The sequence below is a fragment of the Gadus chalcogrammus genome, chromosome 1, assembly GCF_026213295.1.
Source record: "Gadus chalcogrammus isolate NIFS_2021 chromosome 1, NIFS_Gcha_1.0, whole genome shotgun sequence".
NCBI lineage: Eukaryota > Metazoa > Chordata > Actinopteri > Gadiformes > Gadidae > Gadus > Gadus chalcogrammus.
Genome location: NC_079412.1, coordinates 21,068,093 through 21,089,269, shown reverse-complemented (window position 1 = coordinate 21,089,269; position 21,177 = coordinate 21,068,093). Strand labels below are relative to the sequence as shown.

The 21,177-nt window shown below is 41.9% G+C and overlaps 15 non-coding genes across 15 annotated transcripts; all 15 read right to left on the bottom strand.

The window, feature by feature from the left end:
• Positions 1–6,038: 6,038 nt before the first annotated feature.
• On the bottom strand, positions 6,039–6,112 carry trnat-agu (transfer RNA threonine (anticodon AGU)). The gene has a single exon. It is a non-coding gene; the product is annotated as a tRNA-Thr (tRNA).
• Positions 6,113–6,951: 839 nt separating this feature from the next.
• trnat-agu (transfer RNA threonine (anticodon AGU)) lies at positions 6,952–7,026 on the bottom strand. The gene has a single exon. It is a non-coding gene; the product is annotated as a tRNA-Thr (tRNA).
• Positions 7,027–7,871: 845 nt separating this feature from the next.
• trnat-agu (transfer RNA threonine (anticodon AGU)) lies at positions 7,872–7,945 on the bottom strand. Its single transcript has one exon. It is a non-coding gene; the product is annotated as a tRNA-Thr (tRNA).
• Positions 7,946–8,782: 837 nt separating this feature from the next.
• On the bottom strand, positions 8,783–8,854 carry trnat-agu (transfer RNA threonine (anticodon AGU)). The gene has a single exon. It is a non-coding gene; the product is annotated as a tRNA-Thr (tRNA).
• Positions 8,855–9,698: 844 nt separating this feature from the next.
• On the bottom strand, positions 9,699–9,772 carry trnat-agu (transfer RNA threonine (anticodon AGU)). The gene has a single exon. It is a non-coding gene; the product is annotated as a tRNA-Thr (tRNA).
• Positions 9,773–10,612: 840 nt separating this feature from the next.
• Positions 10,613–10,686, bottom strand: trnat-agu (transfer RNA threonine (anticodon AGU)). The gene has a single exon. It is a non-coding gene; the product is annotated as a tRNA-Thr (tRNA).
• Positions 10,687–11,521: 835 nt separating this feature from the next.
• trnat-agu (transfer RNA threonine (anticodon AGU)) lies at positions 11,522–11,596 on the bottom strand. The gene has a single exon. It is a non-coding gene; the product is annotated as a tRNA-Thr (tRNA).
• Positions 11,597–12,434: 838 nt separating this feature from the next.
• Positions 12,435–12,508, bottom strand: trnat-agu (transfer RNA threonine (anticodon AGU)). Its single transcript has one exon. It is a non-coding gene; the product is annotated as a tRNA-Thr (tRNA).
• An 843-nt stretch (positions 12,509–13,351) lies between these two features.
• Positions 13,352–13,425, bottom strand: trnat-agu (transfer RNA threonine (anticodon AGU)). Its single transcript has one exon. It is a non-coding gene; the product is annotated as a tRNA-Thr (tRNA).
• Positions 13,426–14,270: 845 nt separating this feature from the next.
• trnat-agu (transfer RNA threonine (anticodon AGU)) lies at positions 14,271–14,344 on the bottom strand. Its single transcript has one exon. It is a non-coding gene; the product is annotated as a tRNA-Thr (tRNA).
• A 1,779-nt stretch (positions 14,345–16,123) lies between these two features.
• trnat-agu (transfer RNA threonine (anticodon AGU)) lies at positions 16,124–16,197 on the bottom strand. Its single transcript has one exon. It is a non-coding gene; the product is annotated as a tRNA-Thr (tRNA).
• Positions 16,198–17,040: 843 nt separating this feature from the next.
• trnat-agu (transfer RNA threonine (anticodon AGU)) lies at positions 17,041–17,114 on the bottom strand. The gene has a single exon. It is a non-coding gene; the product is annotated as a tRNA-Thr (tRNA).
• An 844-nt stretch (positions 17,115–17,958) lies between these two features.
• Positions 17,959–18,032, bottom strand: trnat-agu (transfer RNA threonine (anticodon AGU)). Its single transcript has one exon. It is a non-coding gene; the product is annotated as a tRNA-Thr (tRNA).
• Positions 18,033–18,877: 845 nt separating this feature from the next.
• On the bottom strand, positions 18,878–18,951 carry trnat-agu (transfer RNA threonine (anticodon AGU)). The gene has a single exon. It is a non-coding gene; the product is annotated as a tRNA-Thr (tRNA).
• Positions 18,952–19,796: 845 nt separating this feature from the next.
• trnat-agu (transfer RNA threonine (anticodon AGU)) lies at positions 19,797–19,870 on the bottom strand. Its single transcript has one exon. It is a non-coding gene; the product is annotated as a tRNA-Thr (tRNA).
• Between the last annotated feature and the right edge of the window lie 1,307 nt (positions 19,871–21,177).

The following is a 21,177-nucleotide window of genomic DNA, read 5'->3' as shown; positions in this document are numbered from 1 at the left end:
AAGCAAAGCAGGCCGTGTTCCAATACCGTACTCCATGAATATATAAAGGAAGTACTATCCGCACTGGCTACTACGTACATTTTTCAGATGCGAGGTGCTGTTCCAAATCGAGTACTCCGTGGTGCACTAACGGAAATACGATCACGACTGCGCCGTGGCTCCTCCCCCGCAATAAACATCCCGCTTTGAACTGTGAAACTCTTTACGCCTAGCAGCTTAAAAAGCTATAAAAACTACAAAATGACTATATTAATGCAGGCTATGTGGAAAATGCGCCGACTTGGCTCAGCCTGGCTCCGCCTCTTCTGCTACGTAGCTAAGAAGGCTGCCGTTGAGTACGGGGAGTGTCCTTCGATCCACACTTCACGATTAGCCCGTTTTGAGTACGGCCATCCGGTCCTTGAAGTATACTTCTTTTCGCCGGATCTGAATTGGAGTACTGCGTACTCAAATTTTGGCTAGTAAGTACGGACAGTACGGGTATTGGAACACGGCAGGACGGAGTGCAGTATGAGCCCACTTTTAAGTTGGTTAATGACGACAAGACGCACAATGCACAATATGTGGAAGTATTCTAAAGTACAACAACTAAACGACTTTGTTGAACCACCTAAATGGTCACATTCAGAAGGAAATTCAGCTTCTCAGAAGAATTGCCGCTTATCAATTAATCGATCATCGATCGATAAGATGAAACAACTATCGATTAATGAATTACTCGATAATTGCATCCCTATTGGAACCAATACCAATTGCCAATTTGAGCATTGTTAGCTACATTTGTGCTAGCCCCATGCTGCTGGTTGCCGGGGAAAATATATCTTAGCTCAACGCTAACGGCTAAACTGGGGCCCCAAGTTACCACCTGGAGGGATGTTGATACCATTCAAAACCCCGCCATTGTGATGGATGAGTGATCATCATGATGAACCTTTCTTTGCCAGAGGTAACGCCTCCAGTGTTGGAGGGCCTTGCTAATAATGCTATCACACTTTGTATCTATTGATAACGTAGCGTGACGTAGCATGAATTCCATTCTTTCAGAGCTTTACCTTTAGAGGAAAAACTATCCTAAAACAAAAACAGCAAACCCTCAAACCGAATCAAAAATAGGAAACGCTAACCCTAAAACAAACCCTAGAACCAAAAACCAAGCAAAAATAGAAACCCTGTCCCTAAGCAACACCTTACCAAAAGCCAAAACCAAAACATAATACAATTGGAAACTAACAGTAAAACCAAACTAAGAACCAGAAACCAAACCCTAAAACCTTAGAAATTAGGAAACCCTAAACTAAAATCCAAACCTTAAACATAAAACGAAAACCACACCTTAAGACCAATTGGCCACCCCTCATTTCAAGTTGTAAGCACATGCAAATGTGATCAATCAAGGTGAGATGTTCATGGTCGTCAGTAAGGGATCACGGTGAACCCCTTACCTTTTCTGTGTGCTGCAATCCTCTAAGGCTCTGGGATTCGAACCAGGATCACCTGTTTACTAGACAGGCGCTTTTAACCATCTAAGCCACAGTGCCCCATATTAATGACAGTATATTTGAAATTATTAGTGCAAAACACTGACCAGGCGTGGCTCAAACCAAATGGTGAGTCCATTGTAGGATCAGGAAGATGTTTTGGAACCAATACAATTGCCAATATTCGAGCATGTTAGCTACATTTGTGCTAGCCCCCACTGCTGCTGTTGCCGGGGAAAATATATCTTAGCTCAACGCTAACGGCTAACTGGGGCCCCAAGTTACCACCTGGAGGGATGTTGATACCATTTCAAAACCCCGCCATTGTGATGGATGAGTGATCATCATGATGAAACCTTTCTTTGCCAGAGGACCGCCTCCAGTGTTGGAGGGCCTTGCTAATAATGCTATCACACTTTTGTATGTATTGATAACGTAGCGTGACGTAGCATGAATTCCCATTCTTTTTCAGAGCTTTACCCTTTAGAGAAACTATCCTAAACAAAACAGCAAACCCTCAAACCGAATCAAACTAGGAAACGCTAACCCTAAAACCAAACCCTAGAACCCAAAAACCAAGCAAAAATAGAAACACCCTGTCCCTAATGCAACACCCTTACCAAAAGCCAAAACCAAAACATAATACAATTGGACACTAACAGTAAAACCAAACCTAAGAACCAGAACAACCAAACCCTAAACCTTAGAAATTAGGAAACCCTAACTAAAATCCCAACCCTTAACAAAACGAAAACCACACCCCTTAAGACCAATGGCCACCCTCATTTCAAGTTGTACGCACATGCAAATGTGATCAATCAAGGTGAGATGTTTAATGGTCGTCAGTAAGGGATCACGGTGAAACCCCTTTTACCTTTCTGTGTGCTGCAACGCCTCTAAGGCTCTGCTAGGATTCGAACCCAGGATCTCCTGTTACTAGGACAGGCGCTTTAACCATCTAAGCCACAGTGCCCCATATTAATGACAAGTATATTTGAATATTAGTGCAAACACACTGACCAGGCGTTGGCTCACCCAAATGGTTGAGTCACATTGTAGGATCAGGAATATGTTTTGGAACCAATACAATTGCCAATTTGAGCATTGTTAGCTACATTGTGCTAGCCCCACTGGCTGCTGTTTGCCGGGGAAATATATCTTTTTAGCTCAACGATAACCTGGCTACACTGGGCCCCCAAGGTTACCACATGAGGGATGTTGATACCACTTCAAAACCCCCCAATTTGTGATGGCTATGATTGATCATCATGATGAAACCTTTCTTGCCAGAGGTAACGCCTCCAGTGTGGAGGGCCTTGCAATAATGCTATCACACTTTTGATGTATTGATACGTCGCGTGACGTAGCATAAATTCCCATTCTTTTTCAGAGCTTTACCTTCAGAGAAAACTATCCTAAAACAAAAACAGCAAACCCTCAAACCTATCAAAAATAGGAAACGCTAACCCTAAAACCAAACCCTAGAACCAAAAACCAAGCAAAAATAGAAAACCCTGTCCCCTAATGCAACACCCCTTACCAAAAGCCAAAACCAAAACATAATACAATTGGCAAACTAACAGTAAAACCAAACCTAAGAACCAGAAACCAAACCCAAAAACCTTAGAAATTAGGAAACCCTAAACTAAAATCCAACCCTTAAACATAAACGAAAACCAACCCTTAAGACCATTGGCCACCCCTCATTTCAAGTTGTACGCACATGCAAATGTGATCAATCAAGGTGAGATGTTTCATGGTTCTTCAGTAAGGGATCACGGTGAACCCCTTACCTTTTCTGTTGTGCTGCATCTCCTCTATAGGCTCTGATGGGATTCGAACCCAGGATCTCCTGTTTACTAGACAGGCGCTTTAACCATCTAAGCACAGTGCCCCCATGTTTAATGACAAGTATATTTGAATATTAGTGCAAAACACACTGACAAGGGTGGCTCAACCAAATGTGAGTCCATTGTAGGATCAGGAAGATGTTTTGGAACCAATACAATTGCCAATTTGAGCATAGTTAGCTACATTTGTGCTAGCCCCACTGCTGCTGTTTGCCGGGGAAAATATATCTTAGCTCAACGCTAACGGCTAACTGGGGCCCCAAGTACCACCTGGAGGGATGTGATACCATTTCAAAACCCCGCATTTGTGATGGATGATTGATTCCATCATGATGAAACCTTTCTTTGCCAGAGGTAACGCCTCCAGTGTTGGAGGGCCTTGCTAATAATGCTATCACACTTTTGTATGTATTAATAACGTAGCGTGACGTAGCATAAATTCCCATCTTTTTCAGAGCTTTACCTTTAGAGAAACCTATCCTAAAACAAAAACAGCAACCCTCAAACCGAATCAAAAATAGGAAACGCTAACCCCTAAAACCAAACCCTAGAACCAAAAACCAAGCAAAATAGAAAACCCTGTCCCTAATGCAACACCCTTACCAAAAGCCAAAACCAAACATAATACAATGGAAACTAACAGTAAAACCAAACATAAGAACCAGAAACCAAACCCTAAAACCTTAGAAATTAGGAAACCCTAAACTAAAATCCAACCCTTAAACATAAACGAAAACCAAACCCTTAAGACCAATTGGCCACCCCTCATTTCAAGTTGTACGCACATGCAAATGTGATCAATCAAGGTGAGATGTTTCATGGTCGTCAGTAAGGGATCACGGTGAACCCCTTTACCTTTTCTGTGTGCTGCATCTCCTCTAAAGGCTCTGCTGGATTCGAACCCAGGATCTCCTGTTTACTAGACAGGCGCTTTAACCATCTAAGCCACAGTGCCCCATGTTTAATGACAAGTATATTTGACTTATAGTGCAAAACACACTGACCAGGCGTGGCTCAACCCAAATGGTGAGGTCCATTGTAGGATCAGGAAGATGTTTTGGAACCAATACAATTGCCCAATTTGAGCATAGTAGCTACATTTGTTTTGCTAGCCCCACTGCTGCTGTGCCGGGGAAAATATATCTTAGCTCAACGCTAACTGTTAAAGGGCCCCATTCTACCACCTGGAGGGAAGTTGATACCATTTCAAAACCCCGCCATTTGTGATGGATGATTGATCATCATGATGAAACCTTTTCTTTGCCAGAGGTAACGCCTCCAGTGTTGGAGGCCTTGCTATAATGCTATCACACTTTTGTATGTATTAATAACGTAGCGTGACGTAGCATAAATTCCCTTCTTTTTCAGAGCTTTACCTTTAGAGAAAACTATCCTAAAACAAAAACAGCAAACCCTCAAACCGAATCAAAAATAGGAAACGCTAACCCTAAAACCAAACCCTAGAACCAAAAACCAAGCCAAAATAGAAAACCCTGTCCCTAATGCAACACCCTACCAAAAGCCAAAACCAAAACATAATACAATGGCAACTAACAGTAAAACCAAACCTAAGAACCAGAAACCAAACCCTAAAACCTTAGAAATTAGGAAACCCTAAACTAAAATCCAACCCTTAAACATAAACGAAAACCAAACCCTTAAGACCAATTGGCCACCCCTCATTTCAAGTTGTACGCACATGCAAATGTGATCAATCAAGGTGAGATGTTTCCTGGTCGTCAGTAAGGGATCACGGTGAACCCCTTTACCTTTTCTGTGTGCTGCAACTCCTCTAAAGGCTCTGCTGGGATTCGAACCAGGATCTCCTGTTTACTAGACAGGCGCTTTTAAACCATCTAAGCCACAGTGCCCCATGATTAATAACATGTATATTTGATTTGTTAGTACAAACACACTGACCAGGCGTGGCTCAACCCAACTGGTGAGTTCATTGTAGGATCAGGAAGATGTTTTGGAACCAATACAATTGCCAATTTGAGCATAGTTAGCTACATTTGTGCTAGCCCCACTGCTGCTGTTTCGGGGAAAATATATCTTAGCTCAACGCTAACGGCTAACTGGTGGCCCCCAAGTTACCACCTGGAGGGATGTTGATACCAATTCAAAACCCCGCCATTTGTGATGGATGATTGATCATCATGATGAAACCTTTCTTTGCCAGAGGTAACGCCTCCAGTGTTGGAGGGCCTTGCTACTAATGCTATCACACTTTTGTATGTATTGATAACGTAGCGTGACGTAGCATAAATTCCCATTCTTTTTTCAGAGGCTTTACCTTTAGAGAAAACTATCCTAAAACAAAACAGCAAACCCTCAAACCGAATCAAAAATAGGAACGCTAACCTAAACCAAACCCTAGAACCAAAAACCAAGCAAAATAGAAAACCCTGTCCCTAATGCAACACCCTTACCAAAGCCAAAACCCAAAACATAATACAATTGGAAACTAACAGTAAAACCAAACCTAAGAACCAGAACCAAACCCTAAAACCTTAGAAATTAGGAAACCCTAAACTAAAATCCAACCTTAAACATAAACGAAAACCAAACCCTTAAGACCAATTGGCCACCCCTCATTTCAAGTGTACGCACATGCAAATGTGATCAATCAAGGTGAGATGTTTGAGGGTCGTCAGTAAGGGATTACGGTGAACCCCTTTACCTTTTCTGTGTGCTGCATCTCCTCTAAAGGCTCTGCTGGGATTCGAACCCAGGATCTCCTGTTTACTAGACAGGCGCTTCAACCATCTAAGCCACAGTGCCACATGTTTTATGACAAGTATATTTGAATTATTAGTGCAAAAACACACTGACCAGGCGTGGCTCAACCTAAATGGTGAGTCCATTGTAGGATCAGGAAGATGTTTTGGAACCAATACAATTGCCAATTTGAGCATAGTAGCTACATTTGTGCTAGCCCCACTGCTGCTGTTGCCGGGGAAATATATCTAGCTCAACGCTAACGGCTAACTGGGGCCCCAAGTTACCACCTGGAGGGATGTTGATACCATTTCAAAACCCCGCCATTTGTGATGGATGATTGATCATCATGATGAAACCTTTCTTTGCCAGAGGTAACGCCTCCAGTGTTGGAGGGCCTTGCTAATAATGCTATCACACTTTTGTAGTATTGATACCCGTAGCGTGCCGTAGCATAAATTCCCATTTTTTTTCAGAGCTTTACCTTTAGAGAAAACTATCCTAAAACAAAACAGCAAACCCTCAAACCGAATCAAAACATAGGAAACGATTAACCCTAAAACCAAACCTAGAACCAAAACCAAGCAAAATAGAACACCCTGTCCCTAATGCAACACCCTCTACCAAAAGCCAAACCAAAACATTAATACAATTGGAAACTAACAGTAAAACCAAACTAAGAACCAGAAACCAAACCCTAAACCTTATAATTAGGAACCCTAAAACTAAAATCAACCCTTAAACATAAACGAAAACCAAACCCTTAAGACCAATTGGCCACCCCTCATTTCAAGTTGTACGCACATGCAAATGTGATCAATCAAGGTGAGATGTTTCATGGTCGTACAGTAAGGGATCACGTGTGAACCCCTTTACCTTTTCTGTGTGCTGCTCTCCTCTAATGGCTCTGCTGGGATTCGAACCCAGGATCTCCTGTTTACTAGACCGGCACTTTAACCATCTAAGCCACAGTTGCCCATGTTTAAGGACAAGTATATTTGAGTTATTATTGCAAAACACACTGACCAGGCGTGGCTCAACCCAAATGGTGAGTCCATTGTAGGATCAGGAAGATGTTTTGGAACCAATACAAAATTGCCAATTTGAGCATAGTTAGCTACATTTGTGCTAGCACCACTGCTGCTGTTGCCGGGGGAAAATATATCTTAGCTCAACGCTAACGGCTAACTGGGGCCCCAAGTTACCACCTGAGGGATGTTGATACCATTCAACACCCCGCCATTTGTGATGGATGATTGATCATCATGATGAAACCTTCTTTGCCAGAGGTAACGCCTCCAGTGTTGGAGGGCCTTGCTAATAATGCTATCACACTTTTGTATGTATTGATAACGTAGCGTGACGTAGCATAAATTCCCATTTTTTTTTTCAGAGCTTTACCTTTAGAGAAAAACTATCCTAAAACAAAAACAGCAAACCTCAAAACCGAATCAAAAATAGGAAACGCTAACCCTAAAACCAAACCCTAGAACCAAAAACCAAGCAAAAATAGAAAACCCTGTCCCTAATGCAACACCCTTACCAAAAGCCAAAACCAAAACATAATACAATGGAAACTAACAGTAAAACCAAACCCTAAGAACCAGAAACCAAACCCTAAACCTTATAAATTAGGAAACCCTAAACTAAAATCCAACCCTTAAACATAAACGAAAACCAACCCTTAAGACCAATTGGCCACCCCTCATTTCAAGTTGTACGCACATGCAAATGTGATGAATCAAGGTCAGATGTTTCATGGTCGTCAGTCAGGAATCACGGTAAACCCCTTTACATTTTCTGTGTGCTGCATCTCCTCTAATGGCTCTGCTGGGATTCGAACCCAGGATCTCCTGTTTACTAGACAGGCGCTTTAACCATCTAAGCCACAGTGCCCCATGTTTAATGACAAGTATATTTGAGTTATTATTGCAAAACACACTGACCAGGCGTGGCTCAACCCAAATGGTGAGTCCATTGTAGGATCAGGAAGATGTTTGGAACCAATACAATTGCCAATTTGAGCATAGTTAGCTACATTTGTGCTAGCCCCACTGCTGCTGTTGCTGGGGATTGGGGAAACATAGCTTAGCTCAACGCTAACGGCTAACTGGGGCCCCAAGTTACCACCTGGAGGATGTGATACCATTTCAAAACCCCGCCATTTGTGATGGATGATTGATCATCATGATGAAACCTTCTTTGCCAGAGGTAACGCCTCCAGTGTTGGAGGGCCTTGCTAGTAATGCTATCACACTTTTGTATGTATGATAACGTAGCGTGACGTAGCATAAATTCCCATTCTTTTTCAGAGCTTTACCTTAGAGAAAAATATCCTAAAACAAAAACAGCAAACCTCAAACCGAATCAAAATAGGAAACGCTAACCCTAAAACCAAACCTAGAACCAAAAACCAAGCAAAATAGAAAACCCTGTCCCTAATGCAACACCCTTACCAAAAGCCAAAACCAAACATAATACAATTGGCAACTAACAGTAAACCAAACCTAAGAACCAGAAACCAAACCCTAAAACCTTAGAAATTAGGAAACCCTAAACTAAAATCCAACCCTTAAACATAAACGAAAACCAAACCCTTAAGACCAATTCGCCACCCCTCATTTCAAGTTGTACGCACATGCAAATGTGATCAATCAAGGTGAGATGTTTCATGGTGTCAGTAAGGGATCACGGTGAACCCCTTACCTTTTCTGTGTGCTGCATCTCCCCTAAAGGCTCTGCTGGGATTCGAACCCAGGATCTCTGTTTACTAGACAGGCGCTTTACCATCTAAGCCACAGTGCCCCATGTTTAATGACAAGTATATTTGAATTATTATTGCAAAACACACTGACCAGGCGTGGCTCAACCCAAATGGTGAGTCCATTGTAGGATCAGGAAGAGATGTTTGGAACCAATACAATTGCCAATTTGAGTATAGTTAGCTACATTTGTGCTAGCCCCACTGCTGCTGTTGCCGGGGAAATATAGCTTAGCTCAACGCTAACGGCTAACTGGGGCCCCAATATACCACCTGGAGGGATGTTGATACCATTTCAAAACCCAGCCATTTGTGATGGATGATGGATCATCATGATGATATAAACCTTTCTTTGCCAGAGGAAACGCCTCCAGTGTTGGAGGGCCTTGCTAATAATGCTATCACACTTTTGTATGTATTGATAACGTAGCGTGACGTAGCATAAATTCCCATTCTTTTTCAGAGCTTTACCTTTAGAGAAAACTATCCTAAACAAAACAGCAAACCCTCAAACCGAATCAAAATAGGAAACGCTAACCCCAAAACCAAACCCTAGAACCAAAAACCAAGCAAAAATAGGAAAACCCTGTCCCTAATGCAACACCCTTACCAAAAGCCAAAACCAAAACATAATACAATTGGCAACTAACAGTAAACCAAACCTAAGAACCAGAAACCAAACCCTAAAACCTTAGAAATTAGGAAACCCTAAACTAAAATCCAACCCTTAAACATAAACGAAACCAAACCCTTAAGACAATTGGCCACCCCTCATTTCAAGTTGTACGCACATGCAAATGTGATCAATCAAGGTGAGATGTTTCATGGTCGTCAGTAAGGGATCACGGTGAACCCCTTTACCTTTTCTGTGTGCTGCATCTCCTCTAAAGGCTCTGCTGGGATTCGAACCCAGGATCTCCTGTTTACTAGACAGGCGCTTTAACCATCTAAGCCACAGTGCCCCATGTTTAATGACAAGTATATTTGATTTATTAGTGCAAAACACACTGACCAGGCGTGGCTCAACCCAAATGGTGAGTCCATTGTAGGATCAGGAAGATGTTTTGGAACCAATACAATTGCCAATTTGAGCATAGTTAGCTACATTTGTGCTAGCCCCACTGCTGCTGTTGCCGGGGAAAATATATCTTAGCTCAACGCTAACGGCTAACTGGGGCCCCAAGTTACCACCTGGAGGGATGTTGATACCATTTCAAAACCCCGCCATTTGTGATGGATGATTGATCATCATGATGAAACCTTTCTTTGCCAGAGGTAACGCCTCCAGTGTTGGAGGGCCTTGCTAATAATGCTATCACACTTTTGTATGTATTGATAACGTAGCGTGACGTAGCATAAATTCCCATTCTTTTTCAGAGCTTTACCTTTAGTGAAAACTATCCTAAAACAAAAACAGCAAACCCTCAAACCGAATCAAAAATAGGAAACGCTAACCCTAAAACCAACCCTAGAACCAAAACCAAGCAAAAATAGAAAACCCTGTCCCTAATGCAAACACCCTTACCAAAAGCCAAAACCCAAAAATAATACAATTGGCAACTAACAGTAAAACAAACCTAAGAACCATAAACCAAACCCTAAAACCTTAGAAATTAGGAAACCCTAAGATAAAATCCAACCCTTAAACATAACGAAAACCAAACCCTTAAGACAATTGGCCACCCTCATTTCAAGTTGTACGCACATGCAAATGTGATCAATCAAGGTGAGATGTTTCATGGTCGTCAGTAAGGGATCACGGTGAACCCCTTTACCTTTTCTGTGTGCTGCATCTCCTCTAAATGCTCTGCTGGGATTTGAACCCAGGAACTCCTGTTTACTAGACAGGCACTTTAACCATCTAAGCCACAGTGCCCCATGTTTAATGACAAGTATATTTGATTTATTAGTGCAAAACACACTGACCAGGCGTGGCTCAACCCAAATGGTGAGTCCATTGTAGGATCAGGAAGATGTTTTGGAACCAATACAATTGCCAATTTGAGCATAGTTAGCTACATTTGTGCTAGCCCCACTGCTGCTGTTGCCGGGGAAATATAGCTTAGCTCAACGCTAACGGCTAACTGGGGCCCCAAGTACACATGGAGGGATGTTGATACCATTCAAAACCCCGCCATTTGTGATGGATGATTGATCATCATGATGAACCTTTCTTTGCCAGAGGAAACGCCTCCAGTGTTGGAGGGCCTTGCTAATAATGCTATCACACTTTTGTATGTATTGATAACGTAGCGTGACGTAGCGTAAATTCCCATTCTTTTTCAGAGCTTACCTTTAGAGAAAACTATCCTAAAACAAAAACAGCAACCCTCAAACCGAATCAAAATAGGAAACGCTAACCCTAAACCAAACCCTAGAACCAAAAACCAAGCAAAAATAGAAACCCTGTCCCTAATGCAACACCCTTACCAAAAGCCAAAACCAAAACATAATACAATTGGAAACTAACAGTAAAACCAAACCTAAGAACCAGAAACCAAACCCTAAAACCTTAGAAATTAGGAAACCCTAAACTAAAATCCAACCCTTAAACATAAACGAAAACCAAACCCTTAGGACCAATTGGCCACCCCTCATTTCAAGTTGTACGCACATGCAAATGTGATCAATCAAGGTGAGATGTTTCATGGTCTTCAGTAAGGGATCACGGTGAACCCCTTTACCTTTTCTGTGTGCTGCATCTCCTCTAAAGGCTCTGCTGGGATTCGAAACCCAGGATCTCCTGTTTACTAGACAGGCGCTTTAACCATCTAAGCCACAGTGCCCCATGTTTAATGACAAGTAATATTTGAATTATTAGTGCAAAACACACTGACCCAGGCGTGGCTCAACCCAATGGTGAGTCCATTGTAGATCAGGAAGATGTTTTGGAACCAATACAATTGCCAATTTGAGCATAGTTAGCTACATTTGTGCTAGCCCCACTGCTGCTGTTGCCGGGGAAAATATATCTTAGCTCAACTATAACGGCTAACTGGGGCCCCAAGTTACCACCTGGAGGGATGTTGATACCATTTCAAAACCCCGCCATTTGTGATGGATGATTGATCATCATGATGAAACCTTTCTTTGCCAGAGGTAACGCCTCCAGTGTTGGAGGGCCTTGCTAATAATGCTATCACACTTTTGTATGTATTGATAACGTAGCGTGACGTAGCATAAATTCCCATTCTTTTTCAGAGCTTTACCTTTAGAGAAAACTATCCTAAAACAAAAACAGCAAACCCTCAAACCGAATCAAAAATAGGAACCGCTAACCCTAAAACCAAACCTAGAACCAAAAACCAACCAAAAATAGAAAACCCTGTCCCTAATGCAACACCCTTACCAAAAGCCAAAACCAAAACATAATACAATTGGAAACTAACAGTAAAACCAAACCTAAGAACCAGAAACCAAACCCTAAAACCTTAGAAATTAGGAAACTCTAAACTAAAATCCAACCCTTAAACATAAACGAAACCCTTAAGACCAATTGGCCACCCCTCATTTCAAGTTGTACGCACATGCAAATGTGATCAATCAAGGTGAGATGTTTCATGGTCGTCAGTAAGGGATCACGGTGAACCCCTTTACCTTTTCTGTGTGCTGCAACTCCTCTAAAGGCTCTGCTAGGATTCGAACCCAGGATCTCCTGTTTACTAGACAGGCGCTTTAACCATCTAAGCCACAGTGCCCCATATTTAATGACAAGTATATTTGAATTATTAGTGCAAAACACACTGACCAGGCGTGGCTCAACCCAAATGGTGAGTCCATTGTAGGATCAGGAATATGTTTTGGAACCAATACAATTGCCAATTTGAGCATTGTTAGCTACATTTGTGCTAGCCCCACTGCTGCTGTTGCCGGGGAAAATATATCTTAGCTCAACTATAACGGCTAACTGGGGCCCCAAGTTACCACCTGGAGGGATGTTGATACCATTTCAAAACCCCCCCATTTGTGATGGATGATTGATCATCATGATGAAACCTTTCTTTGCCAGAGGTAACGCCTCCAGTGTTGGAGGGCCTTGCTAATAATGCTATCACACTTTTGTATGTATTGATAACGTAGCGTGACGTAGCATAAATTCCCATTCTTTTTCAGAGCTTTACCTTTAGAGAAAACTATCCTAAAACAAAAACAGCAAACCCTCAAACCGAATCAAAAATAGGAAACGCTAACCCTAAAACCAAACCCTAGAACCAAAAACCAAGCAAAAATAGAAACCCTGTCCCTAATGCAACACCCTTACCAAAAGCCAAACCAAAACATAATACAATTGGAAACTAACAGTAAAACCAAACCTAAGAACCAGAAACCAAACCCTAAAACCTTAGAAATTAGGAAACCCTAAACTAAAATCCAACCCTTAAACATAAACGAAAACCAAACCCTTAGGACCAATTGGCCACCCCTCATTTCAAGTTGTACGCACATGCAAATGTGATCAATCAAGGTGAGATGTTTCATGGTCGTCAGTAAGGGATCACGGTGAACCCCTTTACCTTTTCTGTGTGCTGCATCTCCTCTAAAGGCTCTGCTGGGATTCGAACCCAGGATCTCCTGTTTACTAGACAGGCGCTTTAACCATCTAAGCCACAGTGCCCCATATTTAATGACAAGTATATTTGAATTATTAGTGCAAAACACACTGACCAGGCGTGGCTCAACCCAAATGGTGAGTCCATTGTAGGATCAGGAATATGTTTTGGAACCAATACAATTGCCAATTTGAGCATTGTTAGCTACATTTGTGCTAGCCCCACTGCTGCTGTTGCCGGGGAAAATATATCTTAGCTCAACGCTAACGGCTAACTGGGGCCCCAAGTTACCACCTGGAGGGATGTTGATACCATTTCAAAACCCCGCCATTTGTGATGGATGAGTGATCATCATGATGAAACCTTTCTTTGCCAGAGGTAACGCCTCCAGTGTTGGAGGGCCTTGCTAATAATGCTATCACACTTTTGTATGTATTGATAACGTAGCGTCACGTAGCATGAATTCCCATTCTTTTTCAGAGCTTTACCTTTAGAGAAAACTATCCTAAAACAAAAACAGCAAACCCTCAAACCGAATCAAAAATAGGAAACGCTAACCCTAAAACCAAACCCTAGAACCAAAAACCAAGCAAAAATAGAAAACCCTGTCCCTAATGCAACACCCTTACCAAAAGCCAAAACCAAAACATAATACAATTGGAAACTAACAGTAAAACCAAACCTAAGAACCAGAAACCAAACCCTAAAACCTTAGAAATTAGGAAACCCTAAACTAAAATCCAACCCTTAAACATAAACGAAAACCACACCCTTAAGACCAATTGGCCACCCCTCATTTCAAGTTGTACGCACATGCAAATGTGATCAATCAAGGTGAGATGTTTCATGGTCGTCAGTAAGGGATCACGGTGAACCCCTTTACCTTTTCTGTGTGCTGCATCTCCTCTAAAGGCTCTGCTGGGATTCGAACCCAGGATCTCCTGTTTACTAGACAGGCGCTTTAACCATCTAAGCCACAGTGCCCCATGTTTAATGACAAGTATATGTGAATTATTAGTGCAAAACACACTGACCAGGCGTGGCTCAACCCAAATGGTGAGTCCATTGTAGGATCAGGAAGATGTTTTGGAACTAGGGATGCAAACAATTAATCGATTATCGATTAATTGTCGATAAGAGATTACTCGATTAAAATAAATTACTTGCAATTAATCGCATTTTAACCCGTAATTCCCCAACCGTCCACGTGAGGGCGCACTTGACGCCAGACGTACTTGACGCACACGCGGGAACACAAGCGGGAACACAAGCAAAGCAGGGCCGTGTTCCAATACCGTACTTCCATGCATATACTTAACAGGAAGTATACTATCCGCACTGGCTACTACGTACATTTTTCAGATGCGAGTGCTGTTCCAAATCGAGTACTCCGTGGTGCACTAACCGGAAATTACGATCACGACTGCCGCCGTGGCTCCTCCCCCGCAATAAACATCCCGCTTTGAACTGTGAACTCTTTACGCCTAGCAGCTATAAAAAGCTATAAAAACTACAAAATGACTATATTAATGCAGGCTATGTGGAAAATGCGCCGACTTTGGCTCAGCCTGGCTCCGCCTCTTCTGCTACGTAGCTAAGAAGGCTGCCGTTGAGTACGGGGAGTGTCCTTCGATCCACACTTCACGATTAGCCCGTTTTGAGTACGGCATCCGGGTCCTTGAAGTATACTTCTTTTCGCCGGATCTGAATTGGAGTACTGCGTACTCAAATTTTGGCTAGTAAGTACGGACAGTACGGGTATTGGAACACGGCAGGACGGAGTGCAGTATGGAGCCACTTTAAGTTGGTTAATGACGACAAAGACGCCAAATGCACAATATGTGGAAGTATTCTAAAGTACAACAACTAAACGACTTTGTTGAATTACCACCTAAATGTGTCACATTCAGAAGGAAATTCAGCTTCTCAGAAGAATTGCCGCTTATCAATTAATCGATCATCGATCGATAAGATGAAACAACTATCGATTAATGAATTACTCGATAATTTGCATCCCTATTTGGAACCAATACAATTGCCAATTTGAGCATTGTTAGCTACATTTGTGCTAGCCCCACTGCTGCTGTTGCCGGGGAAAATATATCTTAGCTCAACGCTAACGGCTAACTGGGGCCCCAAGTTACCACCTGGAGGGATGTTGATACCATTTCAAAACCCCGCCATTTGTGATGGATGAGTGATCATCATGATGAAACCTTTCTTTGCCAGAGGTAACGCCTCCAGTGTTGGAGGGCCTTGCTAATAATGCTATCACACTTTTGTATGTATTGATAACGTAGCGTGACGTAGCATGAATTCCCATTCTTTTTCAGAGCTTTACCTTTAGAGAAAAACTATCCTAAAACAAAAACAGCAAACCCTCAAACCGAATCAAAAATAGGAAACGCTAACCCTAAAACCAAACCCTAGAACCAAAAACCAAGCAAAAATAGAAAACCCTGTCCCTAATGCAACACCCTTACCAAAAGCCAAAACCAAAACATAATACAATTGGAAACTAACAGTAAAACCAAACCTAAGAACCAGAAACCAAACCCTAAAACCTTAGAAATTAGGAAACCCTAAACTAAAATCCAACCCTTAAACATAAACGAAAACCACACCCTTAAGACCAATTGGCCACCCCTCATTTCAAGTTGTACGCACATGCAAATGTGATCAATCAAGGTGAGATGTTTCATGGTCGTCAGTAAGGGATCACGGTGAACCCCTTTACCTTTCTGTGTGCTGCAACTCCTCTAAAGGCTCTGCTAGGATTCGAACCCAGGATCTCCTGTTTACTAGACAGGCGCTTTAACCATCTAAGCCACAGTGCCCCATATTTAATGACAAGTATATTTGAATTATTAGTGCAAAACACACTGACCAGGCGTGGCTCAACCCAAATGGTGAGTCCATTGTAGGATCAGGAATATGTTTTGGAACCAATACAATTGCCAATTTGAGCATTGTTAGCTACATTTGTGCTAGCCCCACTGCTGCTGTTGCCGGGGAAAATATATCTTAGCTCAACGATAATGGCTAACTGGGGCCCCAAGTTACCACCTGGAGGGATGTTGATACCATTTCAAAACCCCCCCATTTGTGATGGATGATTGATCATCATGATGAAACCTTTCTTTGCCAGAGGTAACGCCTCCAGTGTTGGAGGGCCTTGCTAATAATGCTATCACACTTTTGTATGTATTGATAACGTAGCGTGACGTAGCATAAATTCCCATTCTTTTTCAGAGCTTTACCTTCAGAGAAAACTATCCTAAAACAAAAACAGCAAACCCTCAAACCTAATCAAAAATAGGAAACGCTAACCCTAAAACCAAACCCTAGAACCAAAAACCAAGCAAAAATAGAAACCCTGTCCCTAATGCAACACCCTTACCAAAAGCCAAAACAAAACATAATACAATTGGAAACTAACAGTAAAACCAAACCTAAGAACCAGAAACCAAACCCTAAAACCTTAGAAATTAGGAAACCCTAAACTAAAATCCAACCCTTAAACATAAACGAAAACCAAACCCTTAAGACCAATTGGCCACCCCTCATTTCAAGTTGTACGCACATGCAAATGTGATCAATCAAGGTGAGATGTTTCATGTTCTTCAGTAAGGGATCACGGTGAACCCCTTTACCTTTTCTGTGTGCTGCATCTCCTCTATAGGCTCTGCTGGGATTCGAACCCAGGATCTCCTGTTTACTAGACAGGCGCTTTAACCATCTAAGCCACAGTGCCCCATGTTTAATGACAAGTATATTTGAATTATTAGTGCAAAACACACTGACCAGGTGTGGCTCAACCCAAATGGTGAGTCCATTGTAGGATCAGGAAGATGTTTTGGAACCAATACAATTGCCAATTTGAGCATAGTTAGCTACATTTGTGCTAGCCCCACTGCTGCTGTTGCCGGGGAAAATATATCTTAGCTCAACGCTAACGGCTAACTGGGGCCCCAAGTTACCACCTGGAGGGATGTTGATACCATTTCAAAACCCCGCCATTTGTGATGGATGATTGATCATCATGATGAAACCTTTCTTTGCCAGAGGTAACGCCTCCAGTGTTGGAGGGCCTTGCTAATAATGCTATCACACTTTTGTATGTATTAATAACGTAGCGTGACGTAGCATAAATTCCCATTCTTTTTCAGAGCTTTACCTTTAGAGAAAACTATCCTAAAACAAAAACAGCAAACCCTCAAACCGAATCAAAAATAGGAAACGCTAACCCTAAAACCAAACCCTAGAACCAAAAACCAAGCAAAAATAGAAAACCCTGTCCCTAATGCAACACCCTTACCAAAAGCCAAAACCAAACATAATACAATTGGAAACTAACAGTAAAACCAAACCTAAGAACCAGAAACCAAACCCTAAAACCTTAGAAATTAGGAAACCCTAAACTAAAATCCAACCCTTAAACATAAACGAAAACCAAACCCTTAAGACCAATTGGCAACCCCTCATTTCAAGTTGTACGCACATGCAAATGTGATCAATCAAGGTGAGATGTTTCATGGTCGTCAGTAAGGGATCACGGTGAACCCCTTTACCTTTTCTGTGTGCTGCATCTCCTCTAAAGGCTCTGCTGGGATTCGAACCCAGGATCTCCTGTTTACTAGACAGGCGCTTTAACCATCTAAGCCACAGTGCCCCATGTTTAATGACAAGTATATTTGAGTTATTAGTGCAAAACACACTGACCAGGCGTGGCTCAACCCAAATGGTGAGTCCATTGTAGGATCAGGAAGATGTTTTGGAACCAATACAATTGCCAATTTGAGCATAGTTAGCTACATTTGTGCTAGCCCCACTGCTGCTGTTGCCGGGGAAAATATATCTTAGCTCAACGATAATGGCTAACTGGGGCCCCAAGTTACCACCTGGAGGGATGTTGATACCATTTCAAAACCCCGCCATTTGTGATGGATGATTGATCATCATGATGAAACCTTTCTTTGCCAGAGGTAACGCCTCCAGTGTTGGAGGGCCTTGCTAATAATGCTATCACACTTTTGTATGTATTAATAACGTAGCGTGACGTAGCATAAATTCCCATTCTTTTTCAGAGCTTTACCTTTAGAGAAAACTATCCTAAAACAAAAACAGCAAACCCTCAAACCGAATCAAAAATAGGAAACGCTAACCCTAAAACCAAACCCTAGAACCAAAAACCAAGCAAAAATAGAAAACCCTGTCCCTAATGCAACACCCTTACCAAAAGCCAAAACCAAAACATAATACAATTGGCAACTAACAGTAAAACCAAACCTAAGAACCAGAAACCAAACCCTAAAACCTTAGAAATTAGGAAACCCTAAACTAAAATCCAACCCTTAAACATAAACGAAAACCAAACCCTTAAGACCAATTGGCCACCCCTCATTTCAAGTTGTACGCACATGCAAATGTGATCAATCAAGGTGAGATGTTTCATGGTCGTCAGTAAGGGATCACGGTGAACCCCTTTACCTTTTCTGTGTGCTGCAACTCCTCTAAAGGCTCTGCTGGGATTCGAACCCAGGATCTCCTGTTTACTAGACAGGCGCTTTAACCATCTAAGCCACAGTGCCCCATGTTTAATGACAAGTATATTTGAGTTATTAGTGCAAAACACACTGACCAGGCGTGGCTCAACCCAAATGGTGAGTCCATTGTAGGATCAGGAAGATGTTTTGGAACCAATACAATTGCCAATTTGAGCATAGTTAGCTACATTTGTGCTAGCCCCACTGCTGCTGTTTCCGGGGAAAATATATCTTAGCTCAACGCTAACGGCTAACTGGGGCCCCAAGTTACCACCTGGAGGGATGTTGATACCATTTCAAAACCCCGCCATTTGTGATGGATGATTGATCATCATGATGAAACCTTTCTTTGCCAGAGGTAACGCCTCCAGTGTTGGAGGGCCTTGCTAATAATGCTATCACACTTTTGTATGTATTGATAACGTAGCGTGACGTAGCATAAATTCCCATTCTTTTTCAGAGCCTTACCTTTAGAGAAAACTATCCTAAAACAAAAACAGCAAACCCTCAAACCGAATCAAAAATAGGAAACGCTAACCCTAAAACCAAACCCTAGAACCAAAAACCAAGCAAAAATAGAAAACCCTGTCCCTAATGCAACACCCTTACCAAAAGCCAAAACCAAAACATAATACAATTGGCAACTAACAGTAAAACCAAACCTAAGAACCAGAAACCAAACCCTAAAACCTTAGAAATTAGGAAACCCTAAACTAAAATCCAACCCTTAAACATAAACGAAAACCAAACCCTTAAGACCAATTGGCCACCCCTCATTTCAAGTTGTAGGCACATGTAAATGTGATCAATCAAGGTGCGATGTTTCATGGTCGTCAGTAAGGGATCACGGTGAACCCCTTTACCTTTTCTGTGTGCTGCATCTCCTCTAAAGGCTCTGCTGGGATTCGAACCCAGGATCTCCTGTTTACTAGACAGGCGCTTTAACCATCTAAGCCACAGTGCCCCATGATTAATAACATGTATATTTGATTTGTTAGTACAAACACACTGACCAGGCGTGGCTCAACCCAACTGGTGAGTTCATTGTAACCCTCAAACCGAATCAAAATAGGAAACGCTAACCCTAAAACCAAACCCTAGAACCAAAAACCAAGCAAAAATAGAAAACCCCGTCCCTAAAGCAACACCCTTACCAAAAGCCAAAACCAAAACATAATACAATTGGAAACTAACAGTAAAACCAAACCTAAGAACTAGGGATGGGCATTTGAAGAAATGTCCTTGATCGAGCATCGCTAGAGTTATCGATCAATTATCGATTAATCATTAACTTTTTTCTATAGGCTATATTGAAATTCCCGTTGGTAGAAAATACAAAATGCAGGATGTTTTTATCAATGAAATCTTTATTCCAACAATAATGTATGGGCCAACATTAATAAAATACAGTTAACTTGAAGACCTACAACTGTTTAACAGTTTTAAAATAATAAATACAGGCATTATAGGTTATAGGCCTATGCGGCGCTCGTAAAGTCCGAACAATGCGCCTACAGGCGCTCTTAAAGGTTTGGAAACGATTCAACAAGACTAAATCTGTAGCCTATTCCAATTACAATAAGTAGCCAACTTATCGGACAACAATAATTAAACAAAGGCAGTAGGCTAAAAGTGGGCATTAAACTGTATAACTGTTTTGAAAAAAGGGGGGAAAAAAGGCAGACATATAATGCCTATAGGCTGCAGCCGGCGCGCGGAAAAGGCTCGCAACAAAAAGATGAGCCACCCATTTACAAACAATTGCATGAACTAGTCTATCTAAAAGCAATACCTTATTGAACATATATAAGGCTGAACTTGTTGCTAAAATATCACAGTTTTAGCAAAATGTAACGACTCCAAGAGGCACCAAGCCGAAAGAAAAGCGGAGCGAGAGACAACACATTAAGAAAAAAAAGAGAGACTTACATACTGTGGTGACTGTCCCTACTGTCCATAGCATACAGTAATTCCAGCCTACATATTTTTGTTTAGGAATATCAGCATGTAAACATGCTCGGGGGTCAGACGCGAACGCAGCCTTGTAACTGTCAGTCCAGCAGCAGAAAGCACCCGCTCTGACGGGACCGAGGTTGCGGGGATGCAGAGGTGGGGAACCTGGGGAACCTTTTTCCATTCACTTTCCACCAGTCGGCAGGGTGGTATTTCTCCCACATAGTGATATTCAATTGAATGCTTCAAGACTCACAGTATGCAACACAACGTCCTTTTGATCGATAACAATATAAATTGATCGACGCATTTCTTGAC